Consider the following 13,685-nt stretch of genomic DNA (forward strand, 5'->3'; position numbering starts at 1 on the left):
GAAAATCAGCGGCAGTAAATAGTAATGTATTTCGAAGTCCTTAGATAAAAGACAGTCCCAAAATTCACTGTATCGTTATTTAAAATGGATGGTTTCTAATGAAAACGCTAAGTTCAAAGGGTTTGATGGCTTCTCGGGATGCAAAATGGGCAATGCCTAGAAGATGAGCTTAATAAAACCATCGTGAAGGCGCTTGCCTGAATCCTCTCCCCACTCCTCTGTGGGCATTAGAAGGCAGAAATATGCAGGCGCAGTAATGGGGGTAATCAGTCATGACGTGTGAGCTTATTATATCGGCTGCTTTTCACAGTTGGAGCCTTCTGGAGCTAATCACAGCCCTTTTGCAGAGTTCATTGGGTTGGACTGTCTAATCCATCCTCACCCTAGGCTGGGGCTCAGAGACACGGAAGAGGAGACCCCCCGACGACACCACTTTACCCCTGGATTATTCAGGTGAGAGAATCGAGCAAAAACCTCGCACGTCCCTTCTCTGAGTTGTGAGTTATGCCATTTTTTTCCCCCAACAAGGAGAGTATTCCCAAAGGTCCCAAATGATTTCCCTTTCCATCTGTCTTTTCTTTTCTGGTTGTTTTTCTTTACAGCGCAGTGGCTTGGCATCCTTCTACAATTCCGGCCAGTCTGTCATTTGCCGCTGACTCTCATGCAGAGGTCTAGTCTCAGCCCCTCTTTGGAGGTCCTGTTCTTCTAGCACTGCCCTCAAACGTACCCAGAAACGCCTTGTGGATCTTGGCCTTCTCCACACCATTCCTTTCTCAATTCCATAGCCATCTACCAAGACGCAGGACTCCTGTATCCTTAAGTGGATGTCCAGGGGTCATCAAGTTAAAGCTACGACTGTGACTCTTCCTTTTCTGGCCAATGTCCCTTCTTTTTTCCTTTCTCCTCATCGACTGAGACAGATGCTGTCCGTTCTGCTGGTGAGAAACCACAGTTCTGCAGGCAAAGTGACCCACATGGGCCTCTCCTTAGATGAATCACGTGGAGTCTAAGGGGTCCTCTCTAGCTGCCAATAAAGTGGGCACATAGAGGGACAAAGCCTCAGGAGGAGCATCATGTTAGGCAGTGGCCGAAAAGCGGTTGGCCTACAAATAATGTAGAACATTTCCGCTAACCGCAGGGCACCCAGGGTACCCGCATTTGTTTTGTGCCAAGCTTACTTGGAGGGAGTCAGGGAAGGTACTACAAGTTCATTTTTTAAAGGAGTCACTAGATGCAGGAGCCTAAAATTTTTTTTTTTTAACGTTTATTTTTTTGAGCAGAATATGGCTTCTGATCAGCCAGTGATTGACCATGACAGGAGACACACACACACTCACACACACACACACACACACACACACAAACCTCCATGGACAGTGAACCGATCACAGTGAGGTGGTCATAGACTGGGAGCATGTTGGAGGGAGAGTGAGTATTTATTAAAATGCCCTTTGTCAGCCAGATTTATTCTCGTCTTTCTTCGTAAGATGAGGTAGCTTTGCATCAGCGCATCTAAATGAAATCATTTGCTAAAGGTCACGTGCAATCCCTGCGGCCAGTTTTCCTTTACCTTCTAATTAATAACTAAACGCTCATGCATACATTAGTCCCGGGCGCATGCATAAAATAATAACTAACATTTATTGAACACCTATTATGTTCCGGGCCTTTTGCATACATTAGCTCAAATCCTCACAACCCTGGAAGGTAGGAATGCCCCTTTAATGGAGTAAGGAAACGATGCCCAGATAGGCCTTGTAATTTGCCCTTGGTCATGCAAATTACCGACTCAAGCCAAGTGCTCCAAGCTCTCTCGTGCCATGCTGGAAGACAGCTGCTTCCTACAAGGGTATCATGCCTCATGCCATCTGCTGTCATACTGAGAAGTCAGACATCAGGGTGGACGTTAGGTCTGTGACTTTCCTAGTTAAACATGTCCCGACGAGAGCACGAGGGGACGGCTAGTCACCCAAAGCTTATCCTTCTTGATTGTTAAGATGTGCATGTCTGGGGCTGTGGGCGGATGGAAGGCTGTCTGAGGCAGGTTTCCTTTTTACTCAGTTCGGTTTTCTTCCATTGCTCCCTCATTGCGGTGAACTGCAGATTTGGACATGCTTTACTTGGCCAGGTGGTGAATGGGGCAAAGCAGAGATCAGCAGCCACGTGATGACTTCTGAGCTCAGGCATTTAGCACGCAGGCTTCAAGGTTTGTTGACAGGCATCACTTCCAGAGAGATGCAATAAAGGAGGTTAAATATGTTTCTGCGGCCAGATGTGGGGCAGCATGGCTGTAACCTTAACACTAGGAAGCTGGAGGCAGGAAGATTAGGAGTTCCAGGTTATCCTTAGCTGGAGAGAGCATTGGAGGCCAGCCTGGGCTTCATAAAACCCCCAGTGCTGGGGTTCCTGGTTTGTTCCACCTTGCTGGACTTTTTTCATGGGTTCTGAGGTCTTCATTGCTGTGAGGGGTAATGCTCTTGTACACTGTAAAGACTTGTTACTCAGATTGGTTTAATAAAAAATGTTGATTGGCCAGTGGCCAGGCAGGAAGTATAGGTGGAGTGACCAAACTATGATTGCTGGGAAGAGGAAGGGCTGGGTCAGGAGTCGCCAGCCAGATGCAGAGGAGGCAAGAAAACAAGGCACAACTGAGAAGAGGTACCAAGCCACGTGGCTAAACATAGATAAGAACTATGGGTTAATTTAAGTGTAAGAGCTAGTCAGTAATAAGCCTGAGCTAATGGCCGAGCAGTTATAATTAACATAAGCTTCTGTGTGGTGATTTGGAAAGTGACTGCTGGGTATTTGGGAGTTGCTGGCGGGACAGAAACTTCCATCAACACTCCATGTTTGGAAAGCAAGCACATTTACCCAGTGAGCCATCTCCCTAGGCTCCTCTCTTGCTTCTTTGAGACAATCTCATGTACTCTAGGCTAGCCTCAAATCCTTACTCAAAGCCTTAGTCAAGGCTAACCTTCAGTGGCTGGTCTTCCTGCTTCTAATTCCCAGGTGCTGGGATTATAAGAATGACTGAACCATATTTCCCTTAGTATGTTAGGCTTGAACAAGCCAGGTTGATGTTGAAACATTTATCCAGTGGTTACTAGACACTGCAGATTAGTGACAAACCTCTAAACGGACTCCCCAGAATCCCGTTCCCATTACAGCTGTCATTTTGGTGAATTCTCTGAGGTTGGGATTCCTTGCTCCGGCATCAGGACATTACCTGAGACATAAATCATAGAGGAGCTTCTCAAAAAGAGATGTGACTCAGGCCAGTGAGGACCTGGGACCTTCAGCTTGTTCAAATCTGGATTCTTCCCAAAGCCTTGCTCAGGGGTCACTGCTTAAGGAATCTTCAGTAAATTCTGATTCAGAGAAAGTTTTGAAGTTTTGAAGATCACTGTTGAGATTTCAAAAACAGATATGCAAATAATAAAAAAAACCCCACAGGTATACTTATTTTTTCACTGTGCGAAGGTGCATGTGTGTACAGTATGTGAGTGCATGTGTGTGGTCAGTATGTGGGTACATGTGTGGGGGGCAGTATGTTGATACATGTGTATGGTTAGTATGTGGGCGATATGTGTGGGGGCAGTGATGTGGATGCATGTGTGTACGCATGTGTGGGTGCATGTGTGTGTACAGTATGTGGGTGCATGTGTGTACACATGTGTGGGTACATGTGTGTGAACAGTATGTGGGTGCATGTATGTGTACAGCACATAGGTACATGTATGTGTGAAGTATGTGGGTACATGTATGTGGGCAGTATGACTGTGCTACTCTCAAGTCTAGCTCATAAAATAGTGAACACATTATAGAAAGTGATGTTCAACTTACACAACATCTCACGGAAGATGGTGCAAAAATCCACATTCCCAATAAGCTCTGCTGCATGTGCCCATATTATCAGTGTTTGAAGGTAGCTCATACTTTTCCTTTGAGTAATCATGGCAGATTCTTCATTCCTGTGAAGAGTTTGGAAATCTGGTTCTCCTGGACTCTGCACAATTAGTGGCAGCCTTTGTTCCACGGGAGCTTTTACTGGAAATCTCTGAAGCTCTCACCTTCTTGTGATGTCTCATCACCTGGCCAGGGTTCAGCTCACCTCTCTCCTCGGAAGTGCAGCTTTATCAGTCTCATAAAAGCCCTGGACTGTGAACCTGCTCCCTGGCCTCCATCGTGTTGAAAGTGAGAGTGAGGGAATCTCATGCCAATTTGTATACATTTTTTTTCCAAGAAGAAAACAATTTTTTTGGCAACCAAGCCACGCCTTCTCATCTGCATATCTTCTCCAGATGTGGCAGAAGAATTTATTTTTATTGAGAGGGTAATTATTCTCCAATTAAATTAGCAAGTGAGCCAATCCCGTTGTTTTGTGCCACAGTACTTTGGTTATTGCATCAGCCGAACTTTTTTCCTTTCTCTTAATTTTTGAAATTTGAACATGCCCGACAAGCTCAGCCAATATGGCACAGCGGAATGGTCAGCTGACGTTCCACCAGCATGGTTAGGCACAGCAAGGGTGGTGTATTAAGCTGATCTGCAAGGCACCCTGCTGGGGATGTCTTTCTGTACGCTGTGAATGTGTTGCTCTGGGAAGTGGTAGGCTGAGTCAGGAGACACTGCCAGCTGCCGCCGCCAAGAGAAGAAAGATGTAACAATGCCGGTAAACCATGGGTCACATGGCAAGGTATAGATTTATAGAAATGGGTTAATTTAAGCTATAAGAACTAGATAGCAAGAAGCCTGCCACGGCCATACAGTTTATAAGTAATATAAGTCCCTGTGTGTTTACTTGGGTCTGAGCGGCTGCAGGAGCCGAGTGGACACAGGAAAACTCCAGCTACAGTAGCCCCCTCTTTGTTTTTATTGCATTTGAGTTAGTTTGCTTACACATCCCAATTAAAATTATTGGTTTTATTTTTCCTTTAGGTGTATGATTGTTTTGTTTGTATGTATATGAATGTTGCACCATATTCATACCTGGGGCCACCAGAGGCAGAAGAGGCCTGGACCTGGAGTTACAGGCAGTCGTATAGGTGTTGGGAACTGAACCTGATTCCTCTGCAGGAGCAACTGTACTAAACCTCTGAGTCACATCTCTGCCCTCTAATGTCCCGATTTTTCAGGAGGAAATTTGATAGTAGTTTGGTTTCATCTCCATCTCTATCCTGCCTGTTGCGAATAGAATTTCTGGCAATTATCACGATGTATCATTAGAATAAAATTCATTTGAATAGCTTATTGGCAGGCTAGAGGAAGGGCTTGAACTGTCATGACGAGATCTCACTTGTACATCATGGCCATTAAAGGAGCCAGTTTTGTTTCAATTGACTGATGATTTATTCACTCACCATTTCAACAAGCATTTACTAAAAACCCATTTTGTGTCTTACTGTGTTTCAGGTTCTGAGACAGAAAGAAATACAGTATTCTGAAACGGACTTTTACAATCAGGAAAGGATAAGTGTGAGACAGTGTGGACGGCGCTGGTGTTCGTACGATCCTCTTGTGTGTGGATCCTGTTCCTGGTGTTCAGGGCAGCTCAGGAGGGGGAATTTCTCAAGGGACTATTGAGATTTGGCTCCACATTCATAAATTTACCTATGGCCAATTTCCTTAGTCAAGCAATGCCAAAGTATGCAGCCGAACTTGGTCTTCTGTAATTCTGTGACGCATACTGTGCGCATGTGAATGTGTGCTCACATGTGTGGGTTCACATACATGTTTGCGTGCAATCATATGGAGGCCTAAGGTATAAACTGGGTGTCTTCATTCTCTGCCTTATATGTTGAGGCAGTGTGCTGGTTAGTTTTTTGTTTGTTTGTTGTTTGTTTTTTTCCGACTTGACATCATCTGAAGTCATCTGGGAAGAAGGAGTGTCAATCAAGAATATGTCCCTCCCAGACTGGCCTGTAGGAAAGCCTGCGGGGCATTTTCTTGGTTCAGGATTGATGCAGGACGGCCTTGCCCACTATGAGTGGTGTCTCCCATGGGCCAGTGGTATCGGATTGTATAAGAAGGCAGGCTGAGCAAGCCGTGGAGAACAAGCCAGCAAGCATCATTCCTCCATGAGCTCTGCTTTAGTTCCTGCCTCCAGCTCCTGCCTCGGTTTCCCATGATGATAGGCTGTATAACCCGTGAGCAAATTAACCCTTTCCTCCCCGTGCTGCTTTGGGTCCTGGTGTTTTTAATCACAGCAATAGTAATCCTGACTAAAACAGAAATGGGTACCAGGATCATGGAATATTGCCGTGGCCTATTTGACTATGTTGTTTCGGGGAGGGCTGTGGACAGACTTGGGAACTTAGGGCTAGAAAAGCCAAGAGTGCTCAGAGGTTGGTGCATTGTTGTGGGAGCCTGGAAGATAGGAATGTTAAGTGCAGTGTAGACAACAGAAGCCCGGCTTGTGAAGTTTTTGAAGGAAGTAGACTCTACTGGGACCATTTGTGTGATATTTTGAATAAACAATATAGCATGCCTGGTCGGCTAGAGCTGAAAAATGAGTTGTGATTAACCAGAAGCCAGCACCGCTGAAGTGGAAACTGTACTTTACAGGAACAATTAGTGCTGGTTAATTCCGGCTGAGAAATTAGCTGTGAATAAGAAGAGACCAGCACCACTGAGGTGAAATCTTCTGCAAGTGTCTCCTCAGGTTCAGCACACAGAAGGTGTGGTCTAGAGGGCACCAAGGCTGCATCTCATCCTGGCAGCTGCCCTTGGTGCTGTCTAAGAGTCTCCCGGGCAGTCCTGATCTGAGGGTATGAAGAGGTCATGAGGAGCAGCTGAAGCTTGGCACCGTGAGAGGACAAGAGAAGCCACTGATGAAGGTGCTGCCTCAGATCCAGTGGAAACCTGAGAAGCTTGGCAGGCACTGCGTGTCAGGGTTGGAGTCCCCGAAGAGAAGCCAGGAAGCCATCCGTGAAGGTGCAGCCTGTGCAGATCCCAGCGTTCAGGAGATGTCAACACCGTGAGATGATGAGCGAAGGACGGTGGCAGGTGTGGAGGGGAGCTGGCCTGAGCCGAGGAGATAAGCTGTTGTGTGCTGCAAAGGGCAGAGCTGGAGAAATGCAGCCGCCCAAGCCCTTTGAAGCCCAGAAAATCACGAGTGAGTTCCAGACATCGAACACTGAGTTATTTACACCGTTAGAGTTGAGTTTTACTTTTTACGATTGTGACTGTGCCTTGGTTCTTCCCTTTGGAGTAGGGAGATATATAACTTATGTTAGAATTTACAGGAACCCACAGTTAAAAGACTTTAGATCTTTGGAGACTGGAATTTTAGAAAGACTGGATTTTTAGATTTTTAGAGAGAGACCTTTTTTTTCTTTTTCTTTTTCTTTTTGAGACAGGGTCACTCTACATAGCCCTGGCCATCCTGGAACTCATTACATAGAACAGGCTGGCCTTGAACTCACAGAGATCCTTCTGCCTCTGCTTCCCAAGTACTGGGACTTAAGGCGTGTGCAACCATGCCTGGCTGAGACCTTGGATGTTTTAAAGAGACTGAAGTTTTAAAGACTGTGGGGCTTTTAAAGTTACACTAGGTTTTATAATGTAATATTAGCATGATATCTTGGGGCTAAATCAGAAAGGAAAGGTTATTGTTTAGTAGAGATATATCTGTGTGTCAAACTGACAAGGAGTCAATTGTGTTGGTTAGTTTTTTGTCAACTTGACATATTTTGGAGTCATCTGGGAAGAGAGAATGAGAAAACAGCACCCTAAGGCTGGTCAGTAGGTAAAGATATGTAAGGGGCTTTCTTGATTAATGATTGATGTGGTAGGACACAGACCACTGTGGGTGGTGCCACCCCTGGGCAGATAGTCCTGGGTTGTGTAAGAAAGCAGGCTGAGCAGGGCATGGAAAGCAAGCCAGCAAGCAGTGTTCCTACATGATCTCTGCTTCCGTGGGTGCCCTGGTTTCCCTTGATGATGGACTGTAAGTCAACTAAACGCTGCCCTTCCCAAGATGCTTTTGGTCGTGATATTTTGTCACTGCAATAGAAAAGCAAACTAATATAGGAAGATTCTTTTGCTGGACTCAGAGCTCATGATTTTCGGCTAGTGTGGTTAGTTAGCTTGTTTGGGGATTCCCTGTTTCAGCCTCTCCGCTCACTGGGATTACAGGAGACCACCAATTGCACCTGGCTTTTTACACGATTTTTTTGAATTTGAACTCTAGCACTCATGCTTGACCACGGCAAACACTTTACCCACGGAGCCATTTCCCCAGGCCCTGGATTTTCTACTTATTTTATTTATTTTTTTGATTTTTCGAGACAGGGTTTCTCTGTGTAGCCCTGGCTGTCCTGGAACTCCCTCTGTAGCCCAGGCTGGCCCATAACTCACAGAGATTTGGCTGCCTCTGCCTCCTGAGTGCTGGGATTAAAGGTGTGCACCAGCATTCTTGAATTATTTTTTCATTAAAATGTATGTATAGATGTTTTCCTATCTGTATGTCTATGCATGATGTGCATGCCTGGTACCCCCAGAGGCCAGCAGTGACAGGCATGGAATCCCATGGAACCGGACTTACAGATGATTGTGAGCTGTCATATGGGTGGGAATTGAACCCTAGTCCTCTGAAAGAGCAACAAGTGCTTTTAGCCTTAGAGTGATCTCTCCAGGTCCTGAATTACTTTTATTGACTTCCGTACTCTTGGATATAAGTACCCCTAATACTCCTTAACTGGCTCAACCTCTTATGTAGAAAAGAGAGGTATGAAATTGCCATGCTTGTAGAAACATTGTCAAGGAAAAGAGGATTTGAGGCCACACAGAGTGTTCCTGTGAGCCTCAGACAATGGTGAGCTCTGTGTTCATCCCACTTGATAGCACAAAAGAATTCGTAGCTGGATCTAATCGAATGAAAATAGCCCTTACTTCCGAATCAGCCCTATTGTATTCTAGCATGCAGAAGGTTCTGTGCAGTAGAATCGCTGTGAAGACACGCTGCAGAGCTTGATATTATACTCATCATTTGCATTAAAATAAGGGCGTTGTGGTTAACTGTTAAGGGTGTAGTCTTGGCACCAGATGTCTGTCTTTCAATCTGCCTTTGTCTTTTACTCACTGATAGTGTTGAGCAAGCTTCTCTTCCTCTTTGGACTGGTTTCCTTATCTGCAGAATGAGGAAAATGGTAAGGTCTGTGTAAGGCAGATGGAATGACATGTCTTAGGTGTTCGAATTGATTCCCTGTTGGTGGCTGTTTCCAAAGGTTACAACAAGTGGCCTTGTTGGTGAAGGTGTGACACTGGGGGTGACCTTATGGTTTCAAAAGCTTCCCACCATCCCCGGTGTGCTCTCTCTGCTTCCTGATCATGATGTGAGCTCTTAGCGGCTCCAGCATCATGCCTGCCTGCCGCCATACTTCCATACTGCTATAATGACGATGGACTCGTATCCCTCTGGAACTGTAAGCCCCAAATAAACCCTTTCTTCTAGTAGTTGCCTTAGTCATGGTGCTTTATCACAGGAATAGAAAATTAACTAATACAACCAGCCTTTCTGGGAGCTGTGAGGATTAAGCGGGTAATTCATTTAGTACATTGTGGATGCTTAGCACAGATACTACACTGGTTGCTTGCTGTGGATGGGAGCATGGCCTGTCCTGTTCCTCTTTTCTGGGGTTCACTGTGCTGAAAATGCAGGGGAGTGTGTTGATAGTGTAAACTTCAAGCATCTTCTTGTTTCTGATACGTCCACCCAGTTCCTGCATTTAGTGAGATGTGGAGCTGACACTTACTAACCTATGAACACAAGTGCAGGCCCATGGTCCAGAGCCTAGCAAAGTTCATAGGGTCAGAGAAACTTTGTAGGCAATAGGGACTAGAGGGAGAGGTAACACATTCTATTCCATCTGGCTTCCCAGAAATCTACATCCATTGACGAGTGAGTGGTTCCATGTGAGAGGGCAGTTCTTGCTTTAGTCATTATAACCTGATGTCCCTGTGTTCAAATTTGTCCCTAGTCACTCAGTGAATAATCACAGATAAATATGACTCTGAATTCACAGGTTGTTTAGGGTCTAAGTTCAGTTCTCTGGAGCTTATTTAATTTCCTTCTTTCTTTCTTTCTTTCTTTCTTTCTTTCTTTCTTTCTTTCTTTCTTTCTTTCTTTCTTTCTTTCTCTTTTGAATAGTGAATTAATTCACATGGTATAATGTTAACAAAAAAATTAAAAAGGCAAGTAGATATTTAGTGAAAATTCTCCCCCTTTTTGTCATCATAATTCAAAACCTCATTGATAAGCCTTATTATTTATTATGTACATAACATTTCAGATTTGCAGTAATGAAAGCCAGGAGGCATGGCTTTGTGGGAGCTTGGAATACACTGCTTGCTTAATATTGTTCCTTGAAATTCTCTCTTTTCCTTTGTGAGACAGAATCTGGCTATATAGCCCAGGCTGGCCAGGAACTATGTTCGTCCTGCGGCAACTTCCCCTGTGCTGAGATTACAGGCCTGTGCCATCACATCTGGCTATTAAAATTCTGAACAGTTTTGAACATCACAATTTTGTTTTGCCTTGGACCATGCAAATACATGGCCTATTCTTCCCTTGGCTCTTTTGCTTAAGCATGAACCTTAAGGATTCTTTTCATGTTCATACATAAAGGGCTTTCTTATAATTTTTACTGCTACCCAGTAGTCTGTCCTGGGGGATTTAAAAAGCTCCATCCCTAGGTTAGGAATGCATTAGAAATTCCTATCACAACTTTACCCTAGCCCTTTGATGCTTCCAAACTTGTGGGAGAGAAAATAAAAGTACCAGGAATCTTCTCTCTGGCTGAGTGCCTCATGTGACCTGCAGGGATTGAGGCACCCTCAAATGCCACCTTGTCCCTTTACCAACTGACTGGCCACAGCCCTACAGGCCACGTCTCTTTCTCCATGGTTCCGCACTGTGGCACCTCTTTTCCATCACTGCGATGCTGGTGGCGTGACGTCCTCTGGGCTCCATCAGTCACAGCACTTCACTTCCGTCTGCTCTATCTGGGGGGAGATACCTTGGGCTGAAAGATACAATGACCACTGGAGACGTGTCTTAGAGACTCCTCTTCCATTCCCGTTCATTCCTACAAATCATCATTTCTGGATGAATCTGTGGTCATGGCTGAACCATCTGCTGCTTTGGGGGAAGGTAGAGGAGGCTTCTCCCTCCTAAGGAATCTCTGGACTGTAGGGCAGCATTCTGAAAGCTGAAACTCATTTTGAAGCAGCCAGCCGCTCGGGCTCTATTACAGACTCGAGTCCTCAAAGTCCCTCTTGGTGACAGTGGTGGCTCACTCACTCAGGAACTAGTCATGGGTGTTGGGAGCTTAGCTGCACCGTGGTGTTCTGGGCAGCATTGCTTTGGCAAGGGCAGAACAGATAGTCCACATTCCCTGAGAGGCTAGTGTTTCAGGTTTCAGCATGGGCATGGGACCCGGCTGTCCTCCTCCATTGCTTGGATTTGAGTGCATACATGCAGAATCTTTGCCCCTGACACTGTTGTTCAGTGGTAAGCAGATATACAGTGTATTCCGGGCAGCTGGGGCATGCTTCAGTGACCACACTTGGCCATTCAACAGTTGAACCAGGCACCCGTGACATCCATGCAACACACACACACACACACACACACACACACACACACACACACACTCACGAACAGCAAAGTGAACGGAGAGAATATCAACAAGAGAAACCACAAACCACTCAATGGCTTACGTTTCCTTGATTCAATCAAGCCATGCCCTTGGCACCTGAAAGGAAAATTAACTAGATGCTAAAAATGCACTTCTGGAGTCCAATTGCTTTGCCAAGGAAAGCTTCCAGGTACCCGGAGAAAGACACTGGGGGAACACAGGCTACAATTCCAATTAAACACCATATTGAGTACTTTGGTCTCAGTACACTCTATTTGTTTAGTTTCTAAGAATATTTGATAAGAGAAGTGCTAGGGTGGCAAAAAATTAATTAAAGTTAGAAAGAATGATCTTAAGAGAGAAAAGGGAGGGAAAACTAAGAATCCGTAGATGGTTTGGCTCCACACCTGTCAGTAATTAATTAATCACTAATTCTTTCATTATTTGCAACTGAAGACTCTCTGTACCCTGGACAAAACAAAACAAACACACACAAACCAAGGTTATTATTATTTTTTAAATTGTCTATCTAGAACATTCTGAAAAACAGTCTCTAAGAATGGGTTTGGCCAGAGCTGACCTCGTTGGAATATGGCTGAGCACTGCTGAAGGTCTTGGGGCTCTGGGATCGGAGAAATCTCCCATCATCAGAACGCAAAGCACCAGAGTCTTCCCACGTCACCATGTGCTCCACGCCGTTCACACCAGAACACAGCCAGAGCGTGCACAATTACATGGATGGAGCAGGTGGGAGCAGAGAGGGAAGAACGCCATCTCCACAGCCATCTGTCTGTCCATCCGTCAGTCCATCCATCATCCATCCATCCATCTACCCACCCACCCACCCACCCACCCACCCACCCACCCATCCATCCATCCATCTATCATCTATCTATCTATCTATCTATCTATCTATCTATCTATCTATCTATCTATCTATCTATCTATCTATCTCTCTATCTCTCTATCTCTATCAATCCATCCACCATCTAGCTATTTCAGAATGTAATAAATGATGCATTATATGGATTTTGCCACATTTTTAAAATCATTATAATTATCATGTGTGTATATGGTACGTGTGTGTGTGTGTGTGTGTGTGTGTGTGTGTGTGTGTGTTTGTTTGTATACTTATGTACCATGGTGTATGTGTGGAAATCAGAGAATAACTTTCCTAGGTTAAAGAGAGCAGACTCAGACACCCAGGCTTGCGCAATAAACACTTTGATCTGATTAACCTGAGAATGGATGGGCAAGGTTCTAACAGTCTGCCCCTCCTCACAGGGTGGAGACCAAGCATGTTGCCTGTCTATGTAGCAATGTGTTCCTGTTTCACTCTTACCTGCTTGCCCTTCTCCGAGGGAGCATCTGAGCATCTTAACCAAGTGATTTATGGCTGTGTTGTGTTGGGCCTGGCCTGACACTGATGGAGTCCCTTATCTCCCACCTATGTCCTCCCTGATGACAGCCACCCTCTTAAGTATCAGTCAGAGCATCAGCTCTCTATTCCTGGGTGAGGCTGGTGTGTGTGTGTGTGTCTGTGTTTTGCGGGGGAGTTGTCATGAATGCATTCTGACTGTCATCTTTATCTGAGCTCCCACCTGCCTTTGCATAGCTTGACTGGACTTTTCAAAACAGAGAGGGGAGAGAAGATGCCACAGGATGCTCATACTATGTCCCCAAGTATGCCTTCCGTGGCCAAAGAGAGTCTGTGTGCTTTGGATAAATTTGGGGGATACAGTTCCTAAAAGGCAGCCCAGGGTATAAGTACTTGCATGAACTGCCTAACCTCCCAGTCCCTGTCAGGAATTGATGGGTGTGGTGATAGCCCACCCTGTGGCTCCCACCCCCCAGCCTTGTTCCTGTAAACATCAGTGTGTTTCGCTCTTCGTGGGTGCTGCAGCCACACAGAGGTCCTCAGGGAAGGCTCGTGAAGGACACAGGCCTGGGATGAGACATGAACACAGGCTAAGGGGCTGAGGCTCCTTGGGAGATTAAAAACATGGGGGGACCCAGGAGAATGGAGCAGAACTTTGCCTGAGCCTG

This window comes from Peromyscus maniculatus, chromosome 13 (genome assembly GCF_049852395.1).
Source record: "Peromyscus maniculatus bairdii isolate BWxNUB_F1_BW_parent chromosome 13, HU_Pman_BW_mat_3.1, whole genome shotgun sequence".
Lineage (NCBI taxonomy): Eukaryota > Metazoa > Chordata > Mammalia > Rodentia > Cricetidae > Peromyscus > Peromyscus maniculatus.